We start from the raw sequence: 26,984 nt of genomic DNA, 5'->3' as shown, positions 1-26,984 counted from the left end.
TTGAAATGTATGCTGTATTTACAATTAATTGCTTGAGAGGTGGAGTTACAGATATTGGGTCTACGTACTGGAGGGGGTAGGTAGGGCAGGTTCTAGGAAAAGAGGAAAAAAACACTGAAATTCCCTCATGCACTTACAGGAGGCTCATGCCTGCTTCAGGAGTCAGGACAGAACTAGGGGCCAAGGCATTATACCTGCATTGTACAGCAGGGTAAAATAAAGCTACTCAGAACACAAGATGATGCTAGAGGTAGAAGGTACCACCCTGCTCTTTTATGGATGAGAAAACTCATCCAGGAGCTCACGATGCCTGCCATCTTCTCACAAAGGCCAAGGCCTCACTGCTCAGACAAACTGCATCTCATTAGAAATACATGTGTGTGTGAATGATAAATGTTTTTATCCATTTAGTTGATTTGTTCCTAAGCTTATTATGTTTTGGTACATTTAGAGATAGGAATAGTTGGAATCAAATAGAAAAATCCAGCGTGAAAACATGGAAGTGAGACTTTTATTTGCTACGGCAGCTCCAGGGCTAGAAGAGTGCTTGGCACATGGTAGACATTCGAAAAGAGCTGTTGAGTGACTATGTGTTGCTCTAAACTTTTAGGGTAAAAAAGTAAATACTCATGGGAATTATTTGCTTTTTGCCCCCCAAAAGCTTCAACATTTTTTTCCCCCCTGCAGACCATACTGCGCACTCCAGGTAAACCTGGCCATGGGAAGCACCCTATGGGAAACTGCAAGAGGCTGTGCAAAGGTGGTGGGTGGTTCTCTCCAGAGGTCCACATCACAGTTGGTTCTCAAACCTTCCTCCTAATATTTGCCTTAGCTCTTTACATTGAGCGGGTCTTCTCACACAGGTAGGATCTTGCGGGGGGTTAAATATATGGTAACTGGAGGCAAACTTCCTGTGTTTGTCTGAATCGTGGCTTTACCACTTACCAAGTATGTGATCTCAGATAAGCTACTTAACCTCTGACTCTCAGTTTCCTCATTTGTACAACAGAGACAGTAAGAATACCTGTATCATGGAGTTATTGTAAGGGTTAAGCTAGCATATAGACAGTAAGCACTCTAGAAATGTCTGTGATGATTCCCAGATCACTGGAAGCTTGTTAAAGCCCCGCAGTGGGCCAAGGTCCCCTCAGAGGATCCTCCCCCACTGCCCTCTGGTGCACCTACCCTAAATTTGTCCTGCTTGCCTACCTCTCAATGGCTGTGTGTCAAAGGAGAGGACATTGGAACTAGGCCCTGAAAGAGGAGTAAAAGGTCACTAGATGGAAAAAGAAGGCATTGGAACAACCCCTCAAAGAGCACCCAAGGAGCTAGAGTCTCACAGGCAACATTCCCCCTGCCCCTGGGGGCCCAACCGTGGGCAGAAAATCATCTACCAAGAATGGAGCATGCTGTCATCATTTCTATTTACTCAGTGCTCTGGCACACTCTGTGGTTGGCAGTTTGATGTGACTTAAAATAGCACTTTGAAAACCTTTAGAAACAAAACTAATGACTCACAGAGAGTGCAGTAGTCATGAGCGCACAGTGCCCGGGGACAAATCTTAGCTCCACCATTCCTAGCTGTGGAACTTCTTGTGCCTCAGTTTCTTTGTCTCTGAAATAGGGCTGATAATAAGAATGTTATCTGCCTTATAGGTTGGTAGGAAGGGTAAATGAGCTTTTATTTGCAAAGTGCTTAGAACGGTGACTGGCACAAAGTATGTAGTATGTAAGTGTCTATTAAGTAATACATAAATAAATGATGACCATATTCAATACTGAGACAGAAGATGGGAGGAACTAGCCAGGTAAATAAACATAACAGTGATAAATTAGCAAAACCCTATAAATGAAACCCTAGACATCTTTACTATGTTTTCTCCCCTCAGTGCCTAGCCTGGGGGTGGGGGAGGAAGGCTAACACTTCCCTCATTACCAAGAAGGCAGAAATTATTTTTAAGTAAATTATTAGTTACACATTAAAGATCTTAAAAAGCCAACTCAGAGGGGGAAACGTGTCTTTATTGCTGCTATTAATGCTTACGAATGTTAAGACTCATCCGTGCAAATAGGTTTTCGTGACTAATCGACTCATTTCTGTCGCTTTGTAAGCAGCATTTTAGAAACCCTAGCACTGAGTCAAGAAAACCATTTTTTTTAACAGTGGGAAGATCAAAAGGCAAAGAATGGAAGAATACATAAAATCACTAAATGTATTTTTACCACCATCATTACCTTTAGGAGGAGGAAAAATGTTTTCCAGTGATTGGTACAGCATGAATAGCCCTCTGCTTCATCCACTTATCTACGCCGAGGCTGACCCAACTGAGCTGAGCTGCTATGAATTCCAGCACACTCTCACGTGCGGTGTTGGCCTTTGGAAGCCACTGGACAAGGTCCCAAGTTTTGTTTTCTTCCCTGCTAAGTTGATTCGAAAAGGAAGTCACCGTCTGAAGCACAGCAGGAAGGATTGGGATGGATGAGCTGACTGGCGGCTTCTCCACAGCTTTTCTAGAACACTCTGTTGCCTGAGGAATTACATGCTGAGTAATTGACTAGGGCAATTAGGAAGACTGAAAAGTCAAGCTTCGAAAGCACATGCCGAACTGCACCCACAAATGGGTGAGCCCTTTGCAGATGTCACCCGAACACAGAAATCTTGAGAGAGTTTTCTTTCCAAAGCTGGCAGATATCGCTGGTCTCAAGCGTTCTGCCCATAAAAATGATAAAGTACCAGTTAATGTCAATCCTTTGCTGAGAGCAACAGCTGGGGCCTCTGTGCTGGCCAAGGGGGGTGAATTGTATAAGCAAGTGGAGCTTAGCTCTCAGAAGTGAGACAATATGCAGTTCTCAATACGTTTGCTTCTATGGATGTGTTTGTGCTGTACTGGGACACCCCTCTCCCTGCTGCAACGACAGAGCCCCACATGGAGTTCACGTGCCTTTGCCATGCGAGGTTTGTGAGCCAGCTTTGTACTTTATGGTCACATCTGTCTAGGTTGGTTTTTATTGTGCTAACAGTAAGCATTGTGTCACAGGAACCAAGTTCACTAGATGACAAAGCCAGGAAGACAGCAGTGCCAGTGGATCTTGATTCTCCAGAGCCTGCCGTGCCTGCATCACAGGGAGTGAGCATTCACAGGATGGCACTGAGAAGGCTGTTGCCAGGTGTATATTACATCTAGGTATGAAAGGTTAGGATTATTATCACTTAGTAGGCTCTCAACACGAAGTAACCCAACAAAGACTCATAAATCTCTGAATGTCTAAATAATGTCACTTCAAATAGCCCTGAGCCTACAGTAAGTCTGTGTAATCTTAATAGCTCTAAATAATATTTTAACTTATTATATCCATTTGAAAACAGCTTGGGTGGTAAATATCATTTTCATCCTTCCTGTCACCATCACACTTCTTACAAGAGCTGCTTGTGTTTCCTGCCTGCATTTCTCAATTCGTTCTCTTTCATCCTTGTGATTAAGGACTCATCCTGCCCTCACCACTCTGCTCCAAGTACAGTGTGTTCAGTATCTATTGCTGCATAACAAATCACCCCAAAATTTGGTGACTGAGTACAACGTACATTTATTATGTCACAGATTTTGTGGGTCAGGAAATTGAGTGTAGTGTAATCAGAGCCTCTGGCTCAGGGTCTCTTACAAGCTGCAGTTAAGATACCGACTGGGGTTGCACTCTTCTCAAAGTGTCACTCCGGAAGGATTCATTTCTAAGCTCAGGCATGTGGTTGTTGGCAGGATTCAGTTCTTCATGGGTAGCTGGACTGAGGGCCTCAGTTCTTGCTGGCTATTAACCAGAGGCCACGCCCAGTTCCTTGTCATATGGGTCTCTCTACAAGGCAGCGCATGACATGGCAGTTGGATTTAGCCGAGTGAGCAAGTGAGATGGCAGGACACAGAGAATGTAAGATGGAAGTCACAGTCTTCCTAGACTTCATCTTAGAAGTAATATCCCATCACTTCCACTCTAGTCTATTTGCTAGAAGGACATCACTAGGTGCAGTCCACACTAAAGGGGGAGGGGTCACACAGGGCATGAATACCTGGAGGGAGGGATTACTGGAGGTCATCTTACAAGTCTGACTACTAGCTGGCTATGGCTTGAGACTTTAAGGCCAAATCCAACGAACTCTTTATATGCTTCCTCCTTTCTGACCTTTCAGGAGCCTGTCATTGATACCACATCCCCACTTTGAAATGCTCTCCTCACTGCGGCTGCACAGCACTTTACTTTCCCACCTCTCTCTCACTCCTTTCTTGTCCCCATCTCTGCTCCTCTTTCTTCTCCTGCCCACTAAATATGTGGCCTCAAAGCAGGTACAGTAACGAAACTTCGTGGACTGACTGGAAAAGTTCAGAGTCTCTCAAGGGTCAGTCCTTGACTCTCATGCCTGCGTTTTCCTTTTACTGGTTTCGCCCTGGCAATCCCAGCCTATTTCCCCATCTAATAATACCCCTTCAGTTATCATCTCTGTAGAAGTCTGAAATCTTTATCTGTAACTTTGGTGTCTCTCCTAAGCCAGGAGAGACCATCTTCTAACTGCCTATGAGACATCCAGGAGGATGGTGTGCTGGCACCTCAAAATCAGCATCTCTCTCCTCCACCTTTGTCACACCTGCTCCTCCATGTTCCTAATTTCTGACATTGCAATTTACCCAATCACCTAGCCCTAAAGCCTAAGGTCTCTTTACTTGATTACTCTTTCTCCTCCACATTTCCCTGTCACATCCAATTAATTACTGAATTTTGGCTATTCTAACCCTCCATAAGCTGTCCTCTCCTCTCTTTCCCCATAGACTACTGTAATTGGTCTCCCTGCCTCTGGGCTCTATCCTTTCTTGTCTGTCTTGCACATTCCTTTCAAATGAATCTTCCTGAAACACATCCTGATCTTTCCACTCTTTGCTCAAAAACCATCAATGGTTGTCTATTCTCTACAGAATAAAGTCCAAATTCCTTAGCTGGTCTGTCATTCAAGGCCTGCCACCATCTGTTCCCATCATCAGTCCCCACTCATTTCATGCACTATGTCCTCAAATCATGTGGAATCTCTATCTGCTCCTCATAAAGCTCTCAGGTTTTCCTACTTCAATGGCTTAGCTCTTGCTCTTTCTTCCCTCAATCTGAAATTTTCTGTCCCCACTCTACCTCAGCTCTCTATCTTCTCCATGGCCTGCCTCAAATGACATTGCCTACACAGAACCTTCCTTGAGTGTCCCACCTTCTCCAAAAATCTGACCTGAAGGTGATACTTGTGTACTGCCAAGTCCCCAAATCCTTTACTGCTTTATCTTATGGCACTTACCTAGGTATTGCTGTTCAAATTTTCTCTTTCCTAGTAGACTGGGACCTTATTGATGGCAGGCTATGTGCTTGATTCTTTTTTGTCACTTGCACCCTATAGTACCTTACACATCTATACCATCAACAGATTAAAAATATTTTTATAATACTCCCATTAACTCTGTATGCCCATTTTGCCTCATGGTCCCAAAAAAGTGGGCAGATTCAGTTGATAGTGTTATTGTTTAAAGGTTAATATCAGCTTTGGATGACATCTTATAGGTCATTATTTACTTTTATGTTCTCCTTGATTGTGTCTGAAGTTGTCATCAAAGGATAAGCAATACATGTTGTGACCCTATGAAATGATATATATAGTTTCCTGTTGGAAATAGTAATTAATAAATGTTATCAGTCACAAATTTCCATGGGGAGACAATCATAGTACGCAGTTCTACACATAGTCATCAGGCACCTACAGTGGATGCTAGAGAAGACCTTCTTTGTCCTCAGAAAGGCCTTCCAGTGGACAATGGGAGTGTAAGACAAGGCAACAAGTACTAATACAGGCTACATTTCTCCCCCACAGTGTCCAAACAGTGCAGTCATCAATTAAGGTGCAAAAACTCATTTGCTACATTGTGGGAGAATCTCTGGGCAAGAATGAGTCAGGTACAGAGGTATGTGCACGGACTCCTGTGATTTAGCTGATTCACCTTAGAGCAGTGGCTTTCAGTGTGGTGCCCGACCAGCAGCGGCAGCTCTTGGGAGCTTAGGAGTGACGTAAATTCCTGGGTCCCACCCTAGACCTACTGGACTGGAAACTCGATTGGTCAGGCCCAACTATCTGTGTCTTAACAAGGCGCCCACCCCAGTAATTCTGATGCACATTACAGCTTAGGAAGCACTGACTTAGGCCATTACTCAATCTCTCAAGTTTTTCCACTCTGACTTGCTGTTTCTGTAAAGACATCCCATTGGTCAGAGAACTACGGTCAATATTTTTCTTGGAGTATGTGAAGATGTTCCATGAAGTCTGAACCAAGTTTCATTTCCCCGGTTTCAATATGTATTTCTTTCCTAATACTTATCTGCTTGAGAAAGTGACTGTCGTGGGGGCAGCAAGCCAGTTTTACTTCTGTACCTCTTCTCCTACCATTTCTCTCACTTTACCAGAGAGAGGCTGACTCTCACTCATCCTAACTCTCACCCCAGTGCATTGTCCTGGGAATGGAAACACCTCTGGGAAAACAAACAGAGAGGCAATTTGAAATGCTGTGCTAGTGTTAAAAAAGTGAGTGACTCTAATCAGGACTGAGTAACAAATCTCTTTGCAAGTAGGTGGTCTCCAATTCGTTGCTTTCAACAAAATTGAAGGAGGGCCTAGTTGTACCATCAGCTAATTGATCATTAAAAATATCTTTCAGTGCACCCTTTGTGCATTGTTGATGGGAATGAAACTTGGTGCAGCCGCGCCACTGTGGAAGACAGTGTGGCAGTTCCTCAAAATAGTTGAAAACAGAATTACCATAGGCTCTAACAATTCCACTTCTGGGCGTAAAACCAAAAGACTGGAAAGCAGGGACTCAATACTGGAAAGCAGTATTCACAATAAGCAGAAGGTGGAAGCAGCATTATTCACAATAGGCAAAAGGTAAGAGTAACTCAAGTGTCCATCAATGGATGAATGGATAAACAAAATGTGGTCTACCCATATAATGGAATATTATTCAGCCTTAAATAGAAAAGCCATTCTGACACATGCTACAATGTCGGTGAGCCTTGAAGGAATTATGCTATGTGAAATAAGCCAAACAGAAAAGGACACATACTGTCCTTTTCAGGTACCCACAGTACTCAAATCCATAGAAACAGAAAGTAGAATGGTGGTTTCCAGGGGCCGGAGGGACTGGGAGTTAATGTTCAGTGGGCAGAGCACAGAGTTTCAATTTGGGAAAGTAGAGAAGTTCCAGAGATGGATGATGCCGATGGTTGCAGAACAGTGTGAATGTAGTAACGCCAATGAATGGCACACTAAAATGGTTAAAATGGTAAATTTTGTGGTGTATATTACATCACAATTAAAAATAATAGCCATTATGTGATTTGGAGGGTATGTCACATGACAAGAGTTTTAAAAACAGGTGACATTCCTCTAACAGAACTCCACTTCTCCTTCTACTGCAATAGACTTATTTTTGTGAACAAGGTTTCTTTGCATTTACATCTATAAAAATGAAAAACAGAAATAAAACCAATGTTGAATCCTGCCTTATTCTAGCAATAAGTAACAGTTATCTTAGGTAAAGGAAGTACTTGGGCAGAGAAACCTCATCAACAACTGTTGGTGAGGATGTGGAGAAAAGGAAACCCTTCTGTACTGTTGGTGGGAATGTAAACTGGTGTAACCACTATGGAAAACAGAATGGAGATGCCTCAAAAACCTAAAAATAGAACTGCCATATAATACAGCAATCCCACTCCTGGGTATATATCTGAAGGAAATAAAAACACCATCTTAAAGAGAAAGCTGAACCCCCATGTTCACTGCAGCATTATTCACAATAGCCAAGACAGGGAAACAACCTAAGTGTCCACTAATGGAAGAGTGGATAAAGAAGATGTGACAATACAATGGAATATTATTCAGCCATAAAAAGAAGGAAATCCAGCCTTTTGTGACAACATGGATGGCCTTTGAGGGCATTATGCTAAGTGAAATAAGGCAGGCAGAGTAAGACAAATACTGTATGTTCCCACTTATATGTAGAATCTAAAAGAGTTAAACTTATAGAAATAAAGAAAAGAATGACGGTTGCCTGGGGCTGGGGGTATAGGAGAAATGGGGAGATGTTGGTTAAAGGAGATTAACTCTTACCTATAGGACGAATAAGTTCTAGGGGTCTAATATATAACATGGTGACTAAAATTAACAATACCGTATTGTATACTTGAAAGTTCTTAAAAGAGTGGATCTTTTTTTTAAAAAAAGAGGGGATGTTAAATGTTATCACTGCAAAAACAAATCATGGGAGGGGATGAAGGTATTAACTAATGTAATTGTTGTAATCATTTTGCAATATATACATGCATCAAACCATCACATTGTACACCTTCAACTTATATAGGTTATATGTTAATAACATCACAAGAAAGCTGAGGAAAATGTTTTTCAAAGAATATTGTGTATAATACCCCTACAAGCTAAAAAATGAATTTACAAAAAATATGTGTGAGGGATGGTTATTTTTTCATATTTTAGAAGGAAAGGGGCAAAAATGCTTGGACGTGCTTGCTTTGGGGGACCTTTCTTGCCAGTATCTCCTCAGTTATGCACCGCACACTCACAGTCCAAGATTGAGTTATTTTTCTCAGCTCTTTCTATCCATGGGAAACCTGAACAACAGGCTCACCTCTTGATATCAGATGCAGAATGCCATCCTCCGAGAATCTCAGTGAAACTCCTGGATGCAGGTGGAAGTAGTTCCCAGTCGGGGATGACTTTGCCCTCCAGGGGACATTTGGCAGTATCTGGAGACACGTTTGGTTGTCACAACTGGGAGAGGTATGCTATTGGCATTTAGTGGGTAGAGGCCAGGGATCCTCTAAACTTCCTGCAATTCACAGGAGAGCCTCCCACAACCAGAGAATTATCTGGTTCAAAATATCAATGGTGCTGAGGTTGAGAAAACCTGTAAGGTGTGCATTCCTGAATGAATGGACAAATGAATGAATGAATGATAAAGTAATGTGTAAACGAATGAATGAATGAGTGCTAGCTAGCACAAGTAATATCTTGAATCTGTACAGTGTGGCAGGTTCTGTGCTAGGCTCTCAGACCATATCGGGGAACATGACAGCCCCAACGCCAGCTTTAATGGAGCTTAGACTGCCACCCTAACACGATGTCTTTTCTAGGCCCAGAGAACCGTGCTCAAATAGCAAAGTCCCCCCCTCTATCCAGGCATGCCTTCCTCTTGCCTTTAGTGTGCTCTGAAAGTCCTCAAATCCTTTGCTTGGGTTAGGGGCTTCCATGTCCCATGTTGGTCACCTTTCCTCAGATACTTCCTCTTTTTTTAAACATCCTCATGACTCAACAGCATGACTCCTGAGCAGTTGCATTCCCACCCTTCTGGCTTCCATCAGCTTGCTGAGAGCTGAGATCACTGTGATCACCCCAGGGAACGACTCTCTGCCCCAAATATCTCTTAAGAGGTAATGTGCACAGTACCCAACCTCATTTACATGATTGATCCCTGGGTTTTTCATCTATGTTTAACCAGTGGCATCTGAGAATGTCCTTTCTTCCAAATTGTTGGTAAAGTTAGCTGTTTAAACAATGATAACTGCAAGACAGTCACTTCACAAAGGGCCCTAAGAGGTTGATGTTTCCTTTCAGCCTCCTTCCTGTAGCATTCTGAGTTCTTTGAGCCTGAAGATTCTAATAGGACGATCTTTGCTTCTAGGAGTCTACAGATCCAGATCTTCAGTAATGCAGGCTTTTCACAACAGCTACAAATAACAATAGCTAATGTTGACCTAGTGCTTATTATACGCCAGGCACTGTGCTTTCCAACAGCCAGCCTGTTGTGAGTGTCACACAAGAGTGACAGTCACAGGCTGATGAGATTCTCCTTCTACAACCCATACAAGTTCTGATGATCTTGGACTTTAAGGCTACTGAGTATGCCTATAAAGCAAAAAGCTATTTAGTCCCCCTCCACTAAGACAGGTTCCTGATTCTTTGATCCAATAAACATTTAGGAGACAAGTTTGATGTGCCTGCCTACCCACACACTCTTTCTCTGAGTACTACTTCCCACCTATAGTCCCTGCTGAAGAGACAAACCTACACTGCCCAGTGAACCCATCCATCCTGCCTGCAGCCGACGGAACCCACCTAATTCAAGCTGGACCAATTCAATCCCCTTCCAGGGAAAATGGAATTGAGGGCCCAGGAGACAGCTGATTAGTTGTGGGAAGCAGCCATTTGAGGATGATCATGATCATGATGCTCCATGTACAAGTAGTTGAGTGAATTGAGAAAGCAGGTCTTCAGTGAGAAGGAAGACTAGATGGGAGGTGCCAGAGGAGAGAGACTGCCTGACCCCATGTAGTGTCCATTCTGATGGCTTTCCTGCTCTTGTGAGGCCTGGCTTACTTTGTTTACTGATCTTGGTTCTGTGACAATCCCCTGTGTCATTTATTTCCAATAAACTTTCCTTTTCTTTTGAGCTATGTTGGGTGTCTGTCCTTGCAACCAGTGACTTGTGACTACAACGAAACCTTCACTGAGAAACTATTAGATAATAAATGCCTTACTAACTGCAGTATTCTGGCTCATTGGGATTGACTTTCTGAGAATTTAGGAAGCTTATGTTTTGTATTGCCTAGTCTAGTAGGAAATTATCTATCGTTTTCATTCATTCATCTAGTCATTGAGCACTTATTGGGTGCCTACCAAATGCCCAATGTTCAGTGGATCACATAAGAACAAAACATGACCCCTGCTCTCAACAGGCTTACAAATCCATCAGGAAATTGAAAGTACAAAGCAAAAAAAAATTGTTACGGTAATAAAACACACATAAAACATGAGATTTCAGAGAAGGGAGCACATTAATCTTCATTGTAATGACTGGAGAAGGCCTAATAAAGGAGGTACCACCAAAGTTGAAGTTTGAAGGCCTGAGTGGAATTTTGGCGAGCAAAGAAAGTAGGGAAGATCAGGTTAGTCAGCTATTGCCACAATAAGGCTGTGTAACAAACCATCCCAAAGTGGTTTTAAACAACATTTATTCTTAGTCATACAACTATAGGTTGTCTAGAAATCAGCTGATTTAGGTCGGGCTCCACTGGGGCTTGGCTCCAACATGCAGGGTTTTTATTTTTATTTTTTTTTTGTGTGTGTGTGTCTTCCTTCTGGAGCCCAGGCTGAAAGGGCAGCAGCTGCCCAAAGAAAGTTCTTCTCATGGCCATGGCAGAAGTGCAAGAGAGGCAGAGGGACCAAAGAGATGTTCAAAAGCATGGAGATATGGGTGAAAATTAAAGTTAAACTTTAAGAAGTTTCTACCAAGTTATGGAGAGCCTTGAATGTCATGCTAAGGAATATGGGCTTTATTCTGCAGGTTCCAGGAAGCCACTGAAGTTCACATGATTTAACCAGGTTTTAGAAATATTAAAAAGCAAGGAGACAATATGGAGCCAGTATAATAGTCTAAGAATGCATGGATGTTGGATAGATATGAGAGATGTCTGGGAGACTTGGGGTATGTGTACAAATTATGTGATACTCCTCCTTTCAAGAGGAGATTAACTGTCCTCTCCTTGAGTATGGGCTGCATTTGGTAAGTTGTCTCTCTTGGTGGAAGTGAGGGTGTGTGGCTTCTGAGACTACATCATAAAAGGCATGTGGTCTCCTGCTTGCTCTCTCTTGGATCACTCACTCTGTGGGAAGCTAGCTGTCAGGTCATGAGGTTACCCAAGCTGCTCCCTATAAGAGGCCCATCTGCTGAGGGATTAATACCTTTTACCAAGAGCCAATGAGGAATTGGTGCCTCCTGCCAATGGCTGTGTAAGTGGGCAGTTTTGAATGCCGATCCTGTAGCTCCAATCAAACCTTCAGATGACTACGTCCTCAGCCGACAACTGACTGCAACCTCATGAGAGACAATGAGCCAGATCCACCCAGCTAAGCCATTCCTGGATTCCTCACCCACAGAAACTGAACGAGGTAGTAACTGTTTATTATAGTAAGATGCTAAGTTAGGGATAATTTGTTAGACAGCAATAGACAAATACTAGAGCTTAGATGTAGAAGGTGGGGGGAAAGAATAAAGCAAGGATGACCCCAAGTTTCTGGCTTGAGCCACTGGGAGGCATGATACACTGAGAAGGGATAAGAGAAGGAAGGGCAGGTTTGGGGGACAGTGAAAGGAGAAGTAAGATAATGAGTTCATTTTAGGACCATTTTTTGGACTGAATTGTGTCCCCTCTTGAAATTTATACGTTGACACTCTAACCCCTAACATGACTGTATTTGGAGATAGGGCCTTCAGAGAGGTGCTTAAGGTTCAATGAGGTCATGAAGGTGGGGTATTATTCCCATAGGACTGATGTCTTTATAAGAAGGGAAGAGATGCCAGAGATCTCTCTCTCTCCAAGTGTGCACACAGAAGAGGCCATGTGAGGACACAGCAGGGAGGTGGCAGTGTGCAACCCAAGGGAAGAGCTCTCAGCTAACACCAACCCTTGATCTTACACTTCTGGTCTCTGGAACTGTGAGGAAATACGTTTTTGTTGCTTAAGCCATCCAACTTGTGGTGTTCTGTCATGGCAGCCCAAGCTAATATAGACAGATTGAGTTTGCAACAGCTGGACATTTATGTTGTGGCTATCTAGTGGTCAGTTGGAATTATACCTGCAGTTTAGAACAGAGAAGTAGCTATGGGAGTAAGCCATGGCATATGGAGGTGGATGAGACAGATTATCCAGAGAGAAACAGAACACAGAGAAGGAACAGAAGGGGAGCTAGGATGGAACGAGAGGATGGGAATGGCACCTGTAACTGAATGGTTCAATGAGGAAGATAGAGTAATGACTTTGAAGCAGTTGTTAGAAAGGTAAATGCAACTCTAGCAGAAGTGAAGGGAGGTTTTGAAGCCAGAGTCATCAGCAGTGCCAAATGCTCAGAAAATTCATGTAAGAAGAGGATCAAGAAAAGGCTGTTAAGCTAATTATAGGCTCATTGCTAACCTTTGCCAAGAGGGATTTATGTGGCTTCTGAAAAGCCAACCTATGGTGGGGTGTGGTCACCACTGTGTTGTACCCCCCAGCTCTCCTTTCAATGAAAGAGTTGCTGCTGGCTGCTGGGAGTGCGATCTGTACACAGTCTTCAGCAGCTAGCACCTTCAGAGATTGCCTCAGCTCCGGAGAGCCACCCTACCCAAGGTCACACTTCTTTTCAGGGTAGCACACATCGAATGACTGATCTCTGTGACAGCATACAAGTGTAGCTACGTCAGCCTGACTCAGGGTAACTCCCAGGGGTCACGTCCCCCTGGAGGGCTCTCCAAGGTTGGCTGTGCAGTCAGTGAGCCCGTGCCACAGCTCATCTTCTCCCTCTGCATCTTCCGCCTCTCCATCCCTTCCACAGCTGTTAATCCCAAGGCAGCTCATTCATACATACCCTGCATTCTATCTCTGCCTCAGAATCTGCTTCGCAGAGAACCCAACGAGGTGCACAGGCTGAAGGAAAGAAGCAGAGGCTGCAGGTATAGACTGCTCTTCCACGGCCCCAAAGAGTTAAAGATGGACCAATACCTAAGAGGGTTTGTCCTCTGAGTCTCCTTCTACACCAGGCACAGAGCCGGACACGCAGCAGGTGTTTGCCTTGGCTGTAGGAGGAAGACACATTTGGCAATTGGGTGACTAATCCTTCAGATTTTTCCATTCAGATCTTTAAATGAAAATACGGGACCAGAAACACTGAGATTGCTTTCTATATTGCCTCCTCCTTGCCCCCAGTGCCCCCTTCCCACCCCCACCCCACAGCCTCTTATATTCCTTAGAAATAACTTGATCCCCTTGAAGCTCTTCCCTGGTCGAGATCAGGCAGGAAAAGTGATTATTCTCTATTTCCCCATCCAAGGAGGTGATAGGGTAAGGAAAGGAGAGAGGGAGACAGACGAATGAGCCGGAAGCACTTTCAGTTGCTGATAACAGGAGCAGCCCTGTCAGCTGGGGTCAAGTCAGCCACTAAACTTCAGACCTGAACTACTTTAAACTGATTCCTCACATGACGGGAACTCAGTCAACTGGGAACAAACACATAGCTGGGCTGAAACGTCTGGGAGAATCATGGGGCAGGTCCAGACGGAAGCTATACCATTCTCAGCAGCCCTCTAATATGACAGCCCCCAAGCTTCCTCTCTGGAGAAAATGGGGCAGAAAAGAATGCTTAATGAGGTGCATTGTGCTCACTGAAGAGGGAGCTTCCCCACCAAGGCCCCAACCCTCAACCCAAAGGGCTCCTTTTTTCATACAGTGCTCTGCCTGGAAGCCAGTGGGAGCTCTGTGCTCATGTGCAAGAGACATGCAGGCAGACAGGTGGGGACCCTGGGTGTCATGATTACCCGGCACCAGAACTGCAAAATACAGACGCTGGGGCATTTTAGGAGGTGCAGATGCTGACTGGGATCTGCCTAAGCCCAAAGAGCTCCTGAAAAACCACAGAATTAAAAAGGTACATGCAGGAAAGAAAACAGGAAGTATTCTACAGGCCTCTTTTGCATGGCCCAGGTGGAATCATTCATTTTTGGTAGCTTATTAAATGAATGGTAAACAAGGGAAGAACTGAGATATGAAAGGTTGTAAGACTAGGGTACATTTAGTTTTCAGCAGTTCCCCAGGAAATGTTAGGGGGGAAAAAGGGACATGCTTCACAGTGCCTGCCCCTGTGTAAGATGCTCTCCAAAATGTCTCTGCTGGTGTTTTGTATCTGAGGTTAGGAGGGTGCTATTCTAGAAAATACTGATGTGCAATGGGCAGAAAAAAATGGGAAAGAAGTCACAAAAGCTATACAAAAAGGAATTGCAACCCTTACAGGAATCTAAATGGACTTGACATTTCACATCAGTACAACTGGGAAAATAATGCTCAATTCCCCAACAATTACCTTTAAATAAAAAAGCTGCATACTGTTCTTTAAAAACCCCAAGCCAAAAAAAAAAAAGGGAAAAGATCAAATCCAGGATGCAAAAAGTTCATGTTTTGTAGGCAATCACTCCCGTGTGCTCTCACATGGTTTAGTTTCCCCACATCATTTTTCTTTAGGTTCGATATCATTTTTAAATCTGGAGAGCAAAAGAAAATTGAAGATCGAGAGAGATGGATATGGACATGAATATAGACTAGATTCTGTCTCTATATGTGTAGCAGGAAGGGTGAAAGAAATACACTCCAAGGATATTCTTTGATTTCTGCTTCAAATTAACATCTGCTCCCAAATCTAGGGGTTTTCCACTTAATGACAATGTTTCCTGTCACCCGAAAATGGAACGCTCAAACGAATGCAAGGAAAGCCAATTCTAGCATGGACCCTATGTCAGCCTGGAGCCAAGATGTTCTTTCTAGAAGACGAAACCCAGTGCTTTGTGTTCTACAACAGCTAATGAACCCACACATTATTCTGACTCCAACGTCCTTAAGTCTCATTGGTCACTTTCTGACTGTACATGGAATTGTCAGTTCCTCATCCACTAATTCAGCACACTTTTATTGTGTGGTACTTCTGTGGCAGGAACCACATCATGCCCTAGGGATGCAGTAATGATGAAGCCGGAATCTGTGCCTAGGAGTAGCTCAGAGTCCCGATTGGGAGACCTTCAGGTAGACAGTCAACTAAAAATATGGAGCAGCAAGGGCTGTGACCAGGGGTGCACCGACTGCATAAGAAGGCCAAGTGAGGGTGGGAAGCCTTGGAGGGCGTCCTCGGAGAAGCCCTGTCTGCGCTCCACCAAAGCCCAGCCTTTGCCATTGTTAGTCATGAGCTCTGCGAGAGCAGGAACTGCCGGTTTTTTCACCAGTCTGTCCTCAGTTCCTAGAAGAGTGCCTGGCATATAGTAGGCACTCAACAAATGATACATAGGATGTAAGTCTTTCTTTGGAAAGGTTTTAAGGAAAAGGATCTGCTGAAACATTTCCCCCTTCCATTTTCATAGCCAAAAATATACATGCAAAGGACATGTGCAAAACAAATAAATTAATGGGAAGAGGATATTTAGGGAAGGAGCCAGTTCAGTTCCATAACTGTCCAGAATGATAGTTCAGTTTGATAAACTTGGGGTGATAGACCTGGCACTGGGTGTTGGGGCTACAGGGATGGCTAAGATACAGGCCCTACCTTCAGGGTGCCTGTTTTCTTCTGGGGGTGACAATGCAGGATGACAGAGGAGTAATGACTCTGTATTTAGATCATTTGGATCTAAAGGCATCTTCTCCCCCCAGCAGGTAGAAGGATGCATTAGAGAGGCAGATGTTTCTTGACAATATGTCCTCTTGAGACCCTTTCAACTCCATGACAGACTGGAAACATTCAGAGTCATTCTTTCCATGAGAAAAAATGCCAAGTTATCAAGAAGCTCAGTTTATATCTATATAAGTATTAGTATTTTAAGTTTTGGGAAAAATCTGCAGAAAATTTATAAACAGATTTTAAAGGATGCAAATCTCATGAAGGCTCTTTGCTTGGGTTTGAAGTTTTAAACATAACTAATGCTCAAGCAGCCCTTGAAAGGAATGGAGGCCCCCCAGGGAAGAGAGGACGGTTTTTCTAGGAATGAAGAGTAGGGGGTAGGAAGGAAAGATTTGCATATGTTGATTGGAACTTAGACTTTAAGTATAGACTACTAGTTCTAAAGTTATTCATGTTTGTATGGGGTCCACCATCATGAAAGAAAATCTCGGATTTAAACAGAATCTAGCCAGAACCTAGACAATAGATTAGCTAGGCAGGATGGCAAACTTTGAAGTACACTGGATATGAGCTAAGCTCAATCTAGAGTTGTGTTTTGTTCGGTCGCCATTAAAAAAAAAAAAGGAAGACTTTCAATGTCTTTAGTCAGAATAAGCATTCTTGGGTTTGCCATAGCTCCCACCATTCCTTATTGCCTTACACTGATGCTTCCTACGTGACCCCTGATCTAGTGACTTTTTGTTCCCATTCAACAGTTAGGTGAGTAAATGCTTCAAATTGGCACTATAGAAGCCCTAGAGCCAGGGAAATTTTAAGTGTCCACAGGTTAGCAAATGCTAGCAAGGGAAACTGAAATTGTGATGGCTGCCTTGAAATATTTAGGCTGGAATCTTGCTCTAGCTCCCCACTGCTCTATACCTTGGGCTTCTGATTTGCCAGTGCTGTCCCTTACCACCGCCAGAGTGCAAAAGGTAAACGTGGACAAGGAGTCCCACTCCATTCAAAACCTGCTCTGTGGTCACTTCAGGGATGGGACAGGTGTTTTCCTTCTTCATTTCCCACCCTCAGCAACTGGAAAAGCAGAGCAATACAAAAGCAGGAAAAAGCGGGTACTGGTATGCCATTGCCTGGGACACAGGGAGGAGAGAATCAAGAGCACAGAGTGGAATGGACGATGGTGAGAGGAAAGGAGGTAAAGTAAAGCAGGCAAAAGGGAGCCAAAAGAGAACTTGCTAGAGATGTGTGATCCTGCACAGGATATGAACTCTTCTGAAAAGTTCCTCTGCCCCTCCCCGGCCACAGACTCCGAGGATCAACCCTGGAAGGGTGCCTAGAGGAACTATCTGGCCCCACCTTCTTACTGTCTGGAGGAAGAAGAGGGGGTTAAGAGAGCAGTGACTTGCTCAAGGTCACACTCACTGAGCTGTACCTTGCACTTAGGTCTCCTACAATTTCCCAAGTTCTTTTCACTCACCACCATGCACGGCAGGGCAGAGCTACTTGGGGAAGGCATTTCATCTTGGCTGTCTCTTCCAAAGTCAGTTTCCTAGGGTTGGTGAGTTGGAGAGGGCATTCATTCTTTCACTCAAGGGTAAGCACCTACTATGTGTCAAGCACTGTTCTTGACTTCGGAGATGCAAAGAGCAGGAAAGCATGGTCTCTTCTAGTGCAGGAAGAGCAGGTTTTTAGGAGCTCTTACCCAACTGTCTCAGAAATGCTGCCCAATAGAAACAGAGGCACAAATGCAAACTGTATGTGTGATTTTTATTTCCTAGTAGCCCCCAGAAAAAGTAAAAAGAAACAGCTGAAATGAATTTTAATAATATATTGTTTTTAACCTAGTATCATTTCCACATGTAAAATATGAAAATTATTAGTGAGATGTTTAGCATTCTTTTTTTGTACCAAGCCTCAAAATCTGGTGCACAGTTTCCACTTACAGCATACCTCCGTTTGAGCTAGCTGCCTTTCAGGTGCTCAGCAGCCACCATGGGGCTAGGTGACACCATGCTGGACAGTGCAGGTCTCAGATGAATGGCTGCACTTGCTCCCAAACCTGACTTTGCCCAATGCCAGATGAGTCTATCTATAGCTTCATCATCTATGAGCCACAGCTTGTCCCCATAAGGCTGGGAGGAGAGATGGAAGGGACATAGGGAGGTAGGTTCTAGAACATAGCAGACCACAGGCCTTCAAGGGTTTCATGATTTTGCCTGTTCCCTAAGCTGCTCAGCCAGTGAGCAAATACACATCCATAGCCGCCCATGGCTTTGTCATTTTCAATTTTAGACGTTTCATGCCAATTAAGAGTGGGGTGACAAAACCAGAGGTGGCCCGACTCTGTGGTTAATGAGTCTATTGTTTACTCCAGATAGAAATAAGGAAACTCCACTCAAGCAACCGCTTCAGGTGTTCACATCAGTGTAAAAATTGCTCATCAGAAGAAAACCAAAACTTCACCGTGGGTTAGAAAGGGCTGAAGAACACATGTCTGTCAAGAGAAATGACAGTGGCATTCTTGAGTCTGAGAGTTCCCAAGGATATCTAGTCTGAGCCCAGGAGGACTCTAAGGGCTAGCTCTAACTTTCATATTCTGGTCCCATCCCAGGACCTCAGTCTCTCCATTGTGAACAGTGCCTTGGTCTCTGGATTTTTGTTTCCTCAAAAATTTCTACTTACAACTCATTTGCTACCTGGGTCCAGTGTAAGAGCATCTCAGGTTCTACTTGATGCAAGATCTACTTGATGTGGTTCTCAGAATAACTGTCAGGATGGATATCATAAAAAGCTAGCATCACACAGGGGTCGGTATTGCTTGCTACCTGCCTCCCTGTCCACCTGTTACTCTTTTAGAAACCATGGTTGAAGATCTTAGAATATGAGGATTAAATTCTAAGTGGGCTCAGGTTTCATTTTTGTTCCCAGTATCACATACTTTAGAACAGGAAGGGACCTTAGAGATTATCTAGTTCCATTTCTATTTCTTCGCTTTGTAGATAAGGAAATGGCAGCTCAGAGAGGGGAAGTGAATTGCTTAAGAACCCATTGGAACATACTACAACCAGGAGCTCTCAATGTCATATGCACTGCTCTTCACAGCATTTCCAGCTGCCTCCTGGTTTTGAGAAGCCCTATGTGTTTCAAGATATCATAGACAGACAGCAAACATCAGATCTTCATTCAGTGGCTACTCTGACCTCAGCGTCATAGTGGTCAAATCAGAATTTTAAGGGTCTGTTTTCCTAGTCCTGAGATACTTTTACTTTTTGGAAACTCTATGGGTGTAAAACTTAGCAACAGGTCCTCTCTTGCTCTCTTTGTGTTTACTTTCAAGGAACAGACATTTATTCTCATTTTCTAGATCTCCATTGGAGCCCCATTCCAATGAGATCTTGCCCACCATTCCTGCCCCTACCTACCATTGTCATCTCCAAATCTGGAAGTAGGGTTTGACAGTGACAAGTGTGCCCTCTGCTGACTGGATGTCTTCTCTGCAGTCATGTCTGCATCACTCCCACTTGCCCATTTGGAGCCTCAAGCTACCTGAGCTGAGACATTACATAGAAATAAGACATGAACAAGAGTTTCCTTATTTTATAAGGAATCTATAATTTTTTAACACATCAGTGACTGATACTCCTTACCAGTTCTTACGATGAGAAAACCATTAACGAAGTTTCCAAGTCCTGATTTTCTACAGATTTTGCCAGAAAAGTGCATGTCTAGCATTTACCATCCTCCCACCCCATACAAAAAGTTAAAATGTATAAACAGCGCTTTCAAAATGTGGACTATAACTCAGTACAATAACAAGCTTTTAAAACACTACTTAAAAGAAGCCCCTTCCCTGGGAGCATGAAAAGTAATTAGAAATACATTTCGAGTCCTTCCTAGACCCCAGCTCTCCTGGGGTGCCTTTCGGACGTGTCACTTTTCTCACACGCCTCCTCCTGCCCTGCCCCCACCGGAGTTGCCTTGGGAGCTGAAAGCCTCTCATTCTCAAGCCTTTGCAGCTGGACGCCTCCCAGGGCTCTCCCAGGATTGCTTTCATGGGGGCTTCTCCTTTCCCTTCCGCCCGTCCTCTCCTTTCCTTCCTTCCCTTCTTCCCTCCCTTCCTATTTCTTTATTTTTTCCTTCCCTTTTTCCTGCCTGAGATCAAGAGAGGCACCTCCAAGTAACCCCACAGGGACGGACACTGAAATGTGGCTGCTACCTGCGGTGAAGCATAGATACCCCTGAGGAGCAAACGCCAACCAGTTTGGAAGTCTCCAGGAGTGCAGCGTTAGGGCTGAGGCGTATCCAGATGGGGGTGGGGAGGGGTGGGGGTCCAAATCTTCTGACTGCACATTCTTTTAAACCACCTGGGGGCGGGGCGGTACATTCGGAGTTCCACTTGGGATGCTGACTCAACTGTAGTTTGATTCTCCACCGAGAGTCGGGATGAGAGGACAGGAAAGCTGTCCCAGAGAGCTTTAGAGAGAGGGAAAGGGGTGGGGATACCTCAGGGTAATCTTCAGGTGTGGGCAGGAGAAGAAACAAAAGGAAACATGAGACCAAGAAGGTGAAATAAATCCAGGAGGACTGAGGAGAAAGGAGGAACATGAGAGTAGCCCCAGGATGCTGAAGAAAAACTGAGTTCTCATTCAACCCAGAGTATCTCCTGCAAAGACAGGAAAATTAAGGCCTTCCCCAGTCACTAATCCATCTCACACCTTGGCAAATGTCCGCCACCTTAAACTTCTCGCTAAGCAGCCTGTGGTCACGGCCTCCGAGGCTAGTGAGGGAGACCCAAAAACCTGGATCGATAGGACAACTGTAGAATTCATGTTGACAGTAATTCAAGGCAGGGGCTTAGTTTTACGTTGGTGGGAGGTGTTGTGTGAATCCAGAAACATTAGGAAACCGTGGACAAACTCTTGAATGCTATGGCTAACACAGATCCTCTTCCCTATTGAAATAGAAGCCGGAAAAGATCGTCAAGGAAAAGTTTAGCATCATCATTTGTAGTTGAGAAACCCTAGCCCAGGCTGAAGAAAAGAGCAGTTTGGAGGTGGGGTGGGGGTGAACGGGCTGGTGGGGGTCGGGTAAGGTGAAGCTGAGTTGGTGCTGCTGCTGTTTCAGGAGCGCACGCACCTTAGCCTAGCCACTGCCCAGAGGCGCCCGGGAGACGTCGGTAGGTAGCACCCCACACACCAGGACACACCTCTCCTAAATTTTGACTTTTGTTCCCTTGATTTCCCGGATGTGGTGGCAAGTGGTCGCATGCGGAGGCGATTGGGCGTGGCATGTGGGCCCTGTGACTGTGCTGGGCCAAATGTCCCCAGCTACTATGAGATAGGGTTTGTCTTCTCAGTTAGTGGAGATCGACCCTAATTGTGCCCGGTGAAGATGTGCCAACTCCATCAGTTTTTAATAGCTCTTTCTGGGGTGTCCCTGGGAACTTGGAGTCCACTTCCTTCACGAGAAACATAAAGTGTGCCAGGCTCTGTACTAAACGCTCAAGATCTCCGGTGACTGCGCTTGAGTCGGGTTTTCTCGGTTGCATGCTTCCCGCTCCAAGGACCTGCTTCCTTCACTTTCCACCTCAGCCTCCGGGCCTGGCGGGCGCCTGCGTGGTCCTAGACCTCAACCCCAGCGCCCTCTTCCCCACCCTGTCTACCTATAGCTCTGGGTCCCCGTAACCCCCGGCTGGCCCGCATGAGTACGTTGTACGGTTCTCTGTTGATTTAATGCAAGTGCACCGTGAATGCGGAAAAATAAATAGAAGGACCGAACATATGACTCTCTGTAGTGAAAAGTCTTTTCGAATAAATAAAAGCGGCTGAGTTTTCACTGTTGAATGTAAATTCCTTTGAAGTGGAACTAATCATTTCAAGGATAGTTCACGTTGTCCTAACAACGGGGGTGAATGGCAAGGGCCCTTCTTTTTGTTAAAGATATGTTTTCTTTCTTTCAGTCAAAACTGATGATGATACCCCTTTCACGCTCTGTCCTCCAGGATCGTAAATCTCCACTCCCAGCTACCCAAATCTCACTTTCAGATGCCAAGCCCCCGCGGGTGACCGCTTCCCAGGCGGGGATGGCGCGCACGGAGCTTCCCGCCCTTCACCCGGACACCCCCCTACCCCCGGGCTCCCCGCGCCCGCTGGGTTCCACCTCCCCTCCCGAGGGGGCGCTGCAGCGGGGGGAGGCGAGGGGCTGCGGCCAGGACAGGGTGCAGCTGCGTCCTGAGGTCCTCTGAGCCCTGGACGGGGGCAGGTCCTGGGGCGCGCAGTCTGCAACGTCACACTGAGCGGGATACGGCGACTCACATACCTTCCAAGGCCCCTGTCAATCCCTGGCCCCAGGAATGTAAAAAATGTGCACGACGGCTGCATGCCCCTCGTCCGCGGTTATCAGCTGCTGGTGCCCACTTGTTGAGGAGAAAAGGTCGTTCGGAAACAATCCTGACGGGCCAAGCCGCTCAAATTCTAACTTTGCTCTCCCAGTTTGCTCGCTCTCCAGTCTCGAGGACTCCTGCAGCAGGCCTGGCCGCCGAGCCCTGCAGCGCTGTAGCCAACCCCTGCCTCGATATCCGGGGCCCTCGACACTCGGGGCCCTCCCCGTCTGCGTCTGGGGTCTGAGGAGTGACTGGAATTCGTGGACATGGAAGTCTACTCGTGACCTTGGGCAGGAGAAAGCTGCTCCCAGGTCACCTATTCCAAAGCCCAGAGGTGGGAGAGGGGGCCCCAGACATCCAGACTGTCCCTTTTGGGTTTCAGGAACGCTGAGTCTGGGCAGGGAGCTGGCTGGGTTCCCCCGCACCGGGACGAAGTGAGCTAACCCTCCATCCTTCTGCGTCCAGAAAAACGGTCAAAGGGCCCCATGGGGGCAAAAGGGCTGGAACAACGAATGCGGCCGGCCGAGAGCCCTACCCCCCCACCCCAAGGTTAGGCCTGCGCTGGGCGGGCCCCGACAGAAGCGTGGTGACCCGAGCTTTCCACCTGGGGCCCCACTTGGGGCCCAGTCCGCTCGGGGAAAAGGTGGCACTTCGGCAGCCCGGCCCAGGAGGGTCCCACTAGCTTCTCGGGCGCTCCAGGCGGGGTGTGGAGCGCCATCCAGTCGGAAATGTCCAAGGCGCAAGAAGGGGTGGGGGTTGATTTTCCCTTGGTTTCGCGCTGGGTCTTGCCGCTTGGAGAGCGAACGTGGCCGCGGTCGGGTGCCAGGGTGACTATTTGCATCCGGCCGGCTGGTAAACTCTTCACCTCACCCGAGGGAGGGAACCGGCCTGCGCTCTGCGGGCGCAGCTTCTCCCAAGTGTGCAGGGGGTGGGGCTGCAAAGGCCACCCCCGGCGCCTCTCCCCTGGGGCTCAGAGGAAGAGGCGGCGTCGCCCGGCGGGGCAGTCAGCACTCCCCAAACCCCGCTGGGCCTGCGCGCTTTGGGACCCAGAAGAGCGGCTCCGCAGCCGGGAGGAAGCAACTCGGGGAAAGTTCATCAGCAAGGCAACTCCGAGGAACTTGGAGCCAGTTGCTAGCTCAGCCCGGGCTCTGATTACTCCAACGAGCCCTTCTTTTTTGAAAAACAAAACGCAACAAAAATTCCAAACACTAGCCGAGGACTGTGCCCCGCCAACTCGGAGATCTGGGCCGGGCCCTGCGGTCGGTTCTGCCCTGTCCCCCCTCCAGACTAAGTTACGCAGGGAAATATTTGGAGGGCTGGGGCGGGGGGAGGGAATTGGGAAAGGTTTGGGGAGACTTGCCTTCTCCTTCCCTAAGAGCTGGGCTTGGTGGATAGCCCAGAGTAGCCCAGGACATTGTTGGCAAGTTGCTGCCAAGGGTATTTCCGGCCTCAGTTTCTGCGTCTGTTAAGGGGGAGCAATAATACCCTTTGCTCGGAGAGAGGGACGGAGGTGTGAACTATAGGGTCTGGCACACAGCAGGTATTCAGAAAATTCTTACTCCTTTTCTGCACCCCGCAAGCCCCAGCCCCTTAACTCGTAAATATGTCTGGTCAGAAAGGTTTAAAGAGAAAACTCGCGCGAGCGCCGAAAGCTGCTTCATTGTCCTGATTCTTGACCGCGCACCCCGGAACCCCCAGCCCATAACGCGGGGCGGCGTATACGAGCCACCGCAGCTTTCCGCTGGCTGCTGCCTGGGGCCCCTCCTTCCTGCCCAGCCTCCTGGCCTCCGGCCTTCGGGCCGAGAAAGGGGTTTAGAGGCCGGCGTCAAGCACTTTGGAAAGCGAGGGCACAGAACTCAGCGGCAGCGCCCTAGGCAACCCCGGCAATTCCGAGGCGTCTGGCGGCCCCCGCTCATCCTCTCTCTGGCCGGCGTCTGCCACTGAACTGCGCTTCGTTTGGCGGGACTCAGGGCTCGCGGCGGGCGGGCGGGAGTTGTCATCCCGGCGGCTCCTTCCCGCCACCACCGCGCCGGCTGCGGAGGTAACATCTGTGCCGACCCCCTCCTCAACCCCCCCACAACCCGCCACGCCACATCTATTTCTTTTTTTTTTTTTTTAGAAAGAAAGAAAACGAAAAACCAACCTTCCTTTCCCTCCACAATAGACACACCAGGGGGCCTTTCTCTTGGCCAATCTCAGGAGTTTCATATGAACTTCATTAAATCAATTACTCGGTGAACACATCACAATTTATTTGCAATTAGTATCAAAATGTCTTACTTTTCTTAATAGGTCGGAGCAGATGTAGCTACAGAAGGGACAACGCGTTTTCGTGAAATCTATCTCTTGCAACATATTAAATCCTCTGGTCAGAGGAAAAGAAGAAATTCAAAGGCAGTTTAGAGAAGGAGAGAGAAACCACGCTAGAGACAAATGCTATCTGTGCAGGTGTTGGAGCAGCTTGCGTTATAATTGTATCTAGTGAAAAGGTTGCCTTTATTATCCGTAATGATCGAACAAAAGTCACCGTAATTAAACGTCTGGTTTTCTCCGATGACTGAGAGGTGCGTGTCTGAAAGGCGCCGGGTACAGCAAGGGACTTCAGAAATGGTTAACGAGACGCCCCATTCTTTGAATAGTGGCTTTGTTTTATGGGCGGGGGTTGGGGGGTGGAGAAGAGACAGAAAGAGAGAACAGTTATCTAATTTTCATTGCCCCAAACCAGAGATTTATTGATTGCGACAACAGTTTTATTGTACTGGGAGAGAGGGTTGCTGCACGTTTATAGAAACTGATTTACTTTCGTTGGAAAGTAAAATCATATGCAACAGTCTCCCGTTGGAAGGTTGGACCTCAGCTCCTGTTAATACCATTAGTGACAGAGGATCGAATTTCAAATGAAGCCTGGTGACAATTACAGACGGAAACAGATGCCCTTGGAAATTTAGGTCAAGTGTTCAAGATTCTGGTTTCATGGTCAAGGTTGTCTTGGGGGTAACCTTGAGGAGACGCTCATAAATCTGTCCTCCTCTCCAAACTGGTGATGCACCCTCCAGGGCGGGGGTGATGCGGCGAAGAAGGGGGTAGAAAATTTATTTAGAGGGTCGTCAGGTCACTGAAAAAAGAAGAGATGCTGAAGCGCTGTAAAACAGGGCAAGTATGCTGGGCTGGATAGTGTGAGTGTATGTGGTTGGGGTACCAACTATTTCTAGGCGCGCCAGGGTAAGAACAACTTCAGGGGTCGGAGATGAAATGACCTAAACTCCCACGTCCTATTCAGTAGTGCCCAGCAGGCATACATGGCGGCTCTCCCTTAGCCTCTGAGCCTTTCTCTTTACCCATCTGCAAAATGGGAATCATGGCCCCGGCCTGATCTTTCTGGAAGAGTGGTGACCGGAGATTAAGTGTGATAACGAATTTGAAAGCTTCAAGGCTTTCCAATGGAAAGTATTACTCTGAAAGTGCAGCCCCCTTCCTTTGCATTTTTACCACTTGCCCTAGATAAGTGAGAAGGACGTTAGGTCTCTTCCCTCTCTTTGCGAGAACCTTCTCTGAGAACTGCTGGCTCTGGCTGGGGCTGCACCTACGCCTTCCTTCGGGATAGAAAAACATGTTGTCTTTTACTCGCCCCTCCGTCCCAACCGGCGTCTTTAAGCGTGGCAATCTTCGGGGTTTACGTCCCTCTGGTGGGTGTTTTCCACTTGACAACTCTTTTAAAGACATAGAACCATATTTTATTTACTGCCTACTATAAATTATTTACTAGCAGGCTGAGGTAATTCCATTAAAGCTGCACGGTTTGTTTATACTAAATAGTTATCTGGGGACTCCTTGCTCGCCTTAGAGCTGCGAAGCTCCGGGGAGGTGGCGACGGTCCGCGCGGGCCAGAGATGTCCACGGAAAGCCAAGGGGTCCACTGGAAACGAAAGTGGCCTTATTTCTCTTGATGATTCATTACAAATTAAATACGACCTAATAATTATTGCTTTTGCTGGGTACAGGGTGTCATTACCATCCCCGCCACCCTCCCGCACCCCCATTGTGGACTGTCCCACACTTGGTAGCGAGATGACTTCTTCCAAGGAACTAACCCGACGGTGGCAACAAGCCGATTTGGGGGAGGATGGAGGATTTAGCAGCGGGGAAAGGCAGGGGCCATTCTGGAACGAAGGGAGGGGGAGGGGAGGAGAAGTCGGGAGCCTCTTGCGGGGTTGCCGGGGAAAGAAAGCAAGCACAGCGAACTTTGCCTCTGGTCCCCTCCCCCAACACGCGTTTCCAGGCAGAAAAGAGTAGAACCAACCAGCCTGAGGGAAGGCACCAGGCTTTACG

The 26,984-nt window shown here is 46.3% G+C and overlaps 1 long non-coding RNA gene across 1 annotated transcript in view; it reads right to left on the bottom strand.

The window, feature by feature from the left end:
- LOC118972133 (uncharacterized) overlaps positions 1-23,172 on the bottom strand; it is a 129,609-nt gene extending 106,437 nt beyond the window's left edge. The window contains exon 1 of the long non-coding RNA XR_005060963.2: positions 22,592-23,172. This is a non-coding gene — a long non-coding RNA (uncharacterized lncRNA). The remainder of the gene's footprint in view (positions 1-22,591) is intronic.
- Positions 23,173-26,984: the final 3,812 nt, after the last annotated feature.

Source organism: Manis javanica, chromosome X, assembly GCF_040802235.1.
Source record: "Manis javanica isolate MJ-LG chromosome X, MJ_LKY, whole genome shotgun sequence".
NCBI lineage: Eukaryota > Metazoa > Chordata > Mammalia > Pholidota > Manidae > Manis > Manis javanica.
Note: the sequence above shows the minus strand (reverse complement) of the source record. Positions and strands in the feature narration are given on the sequence as shown.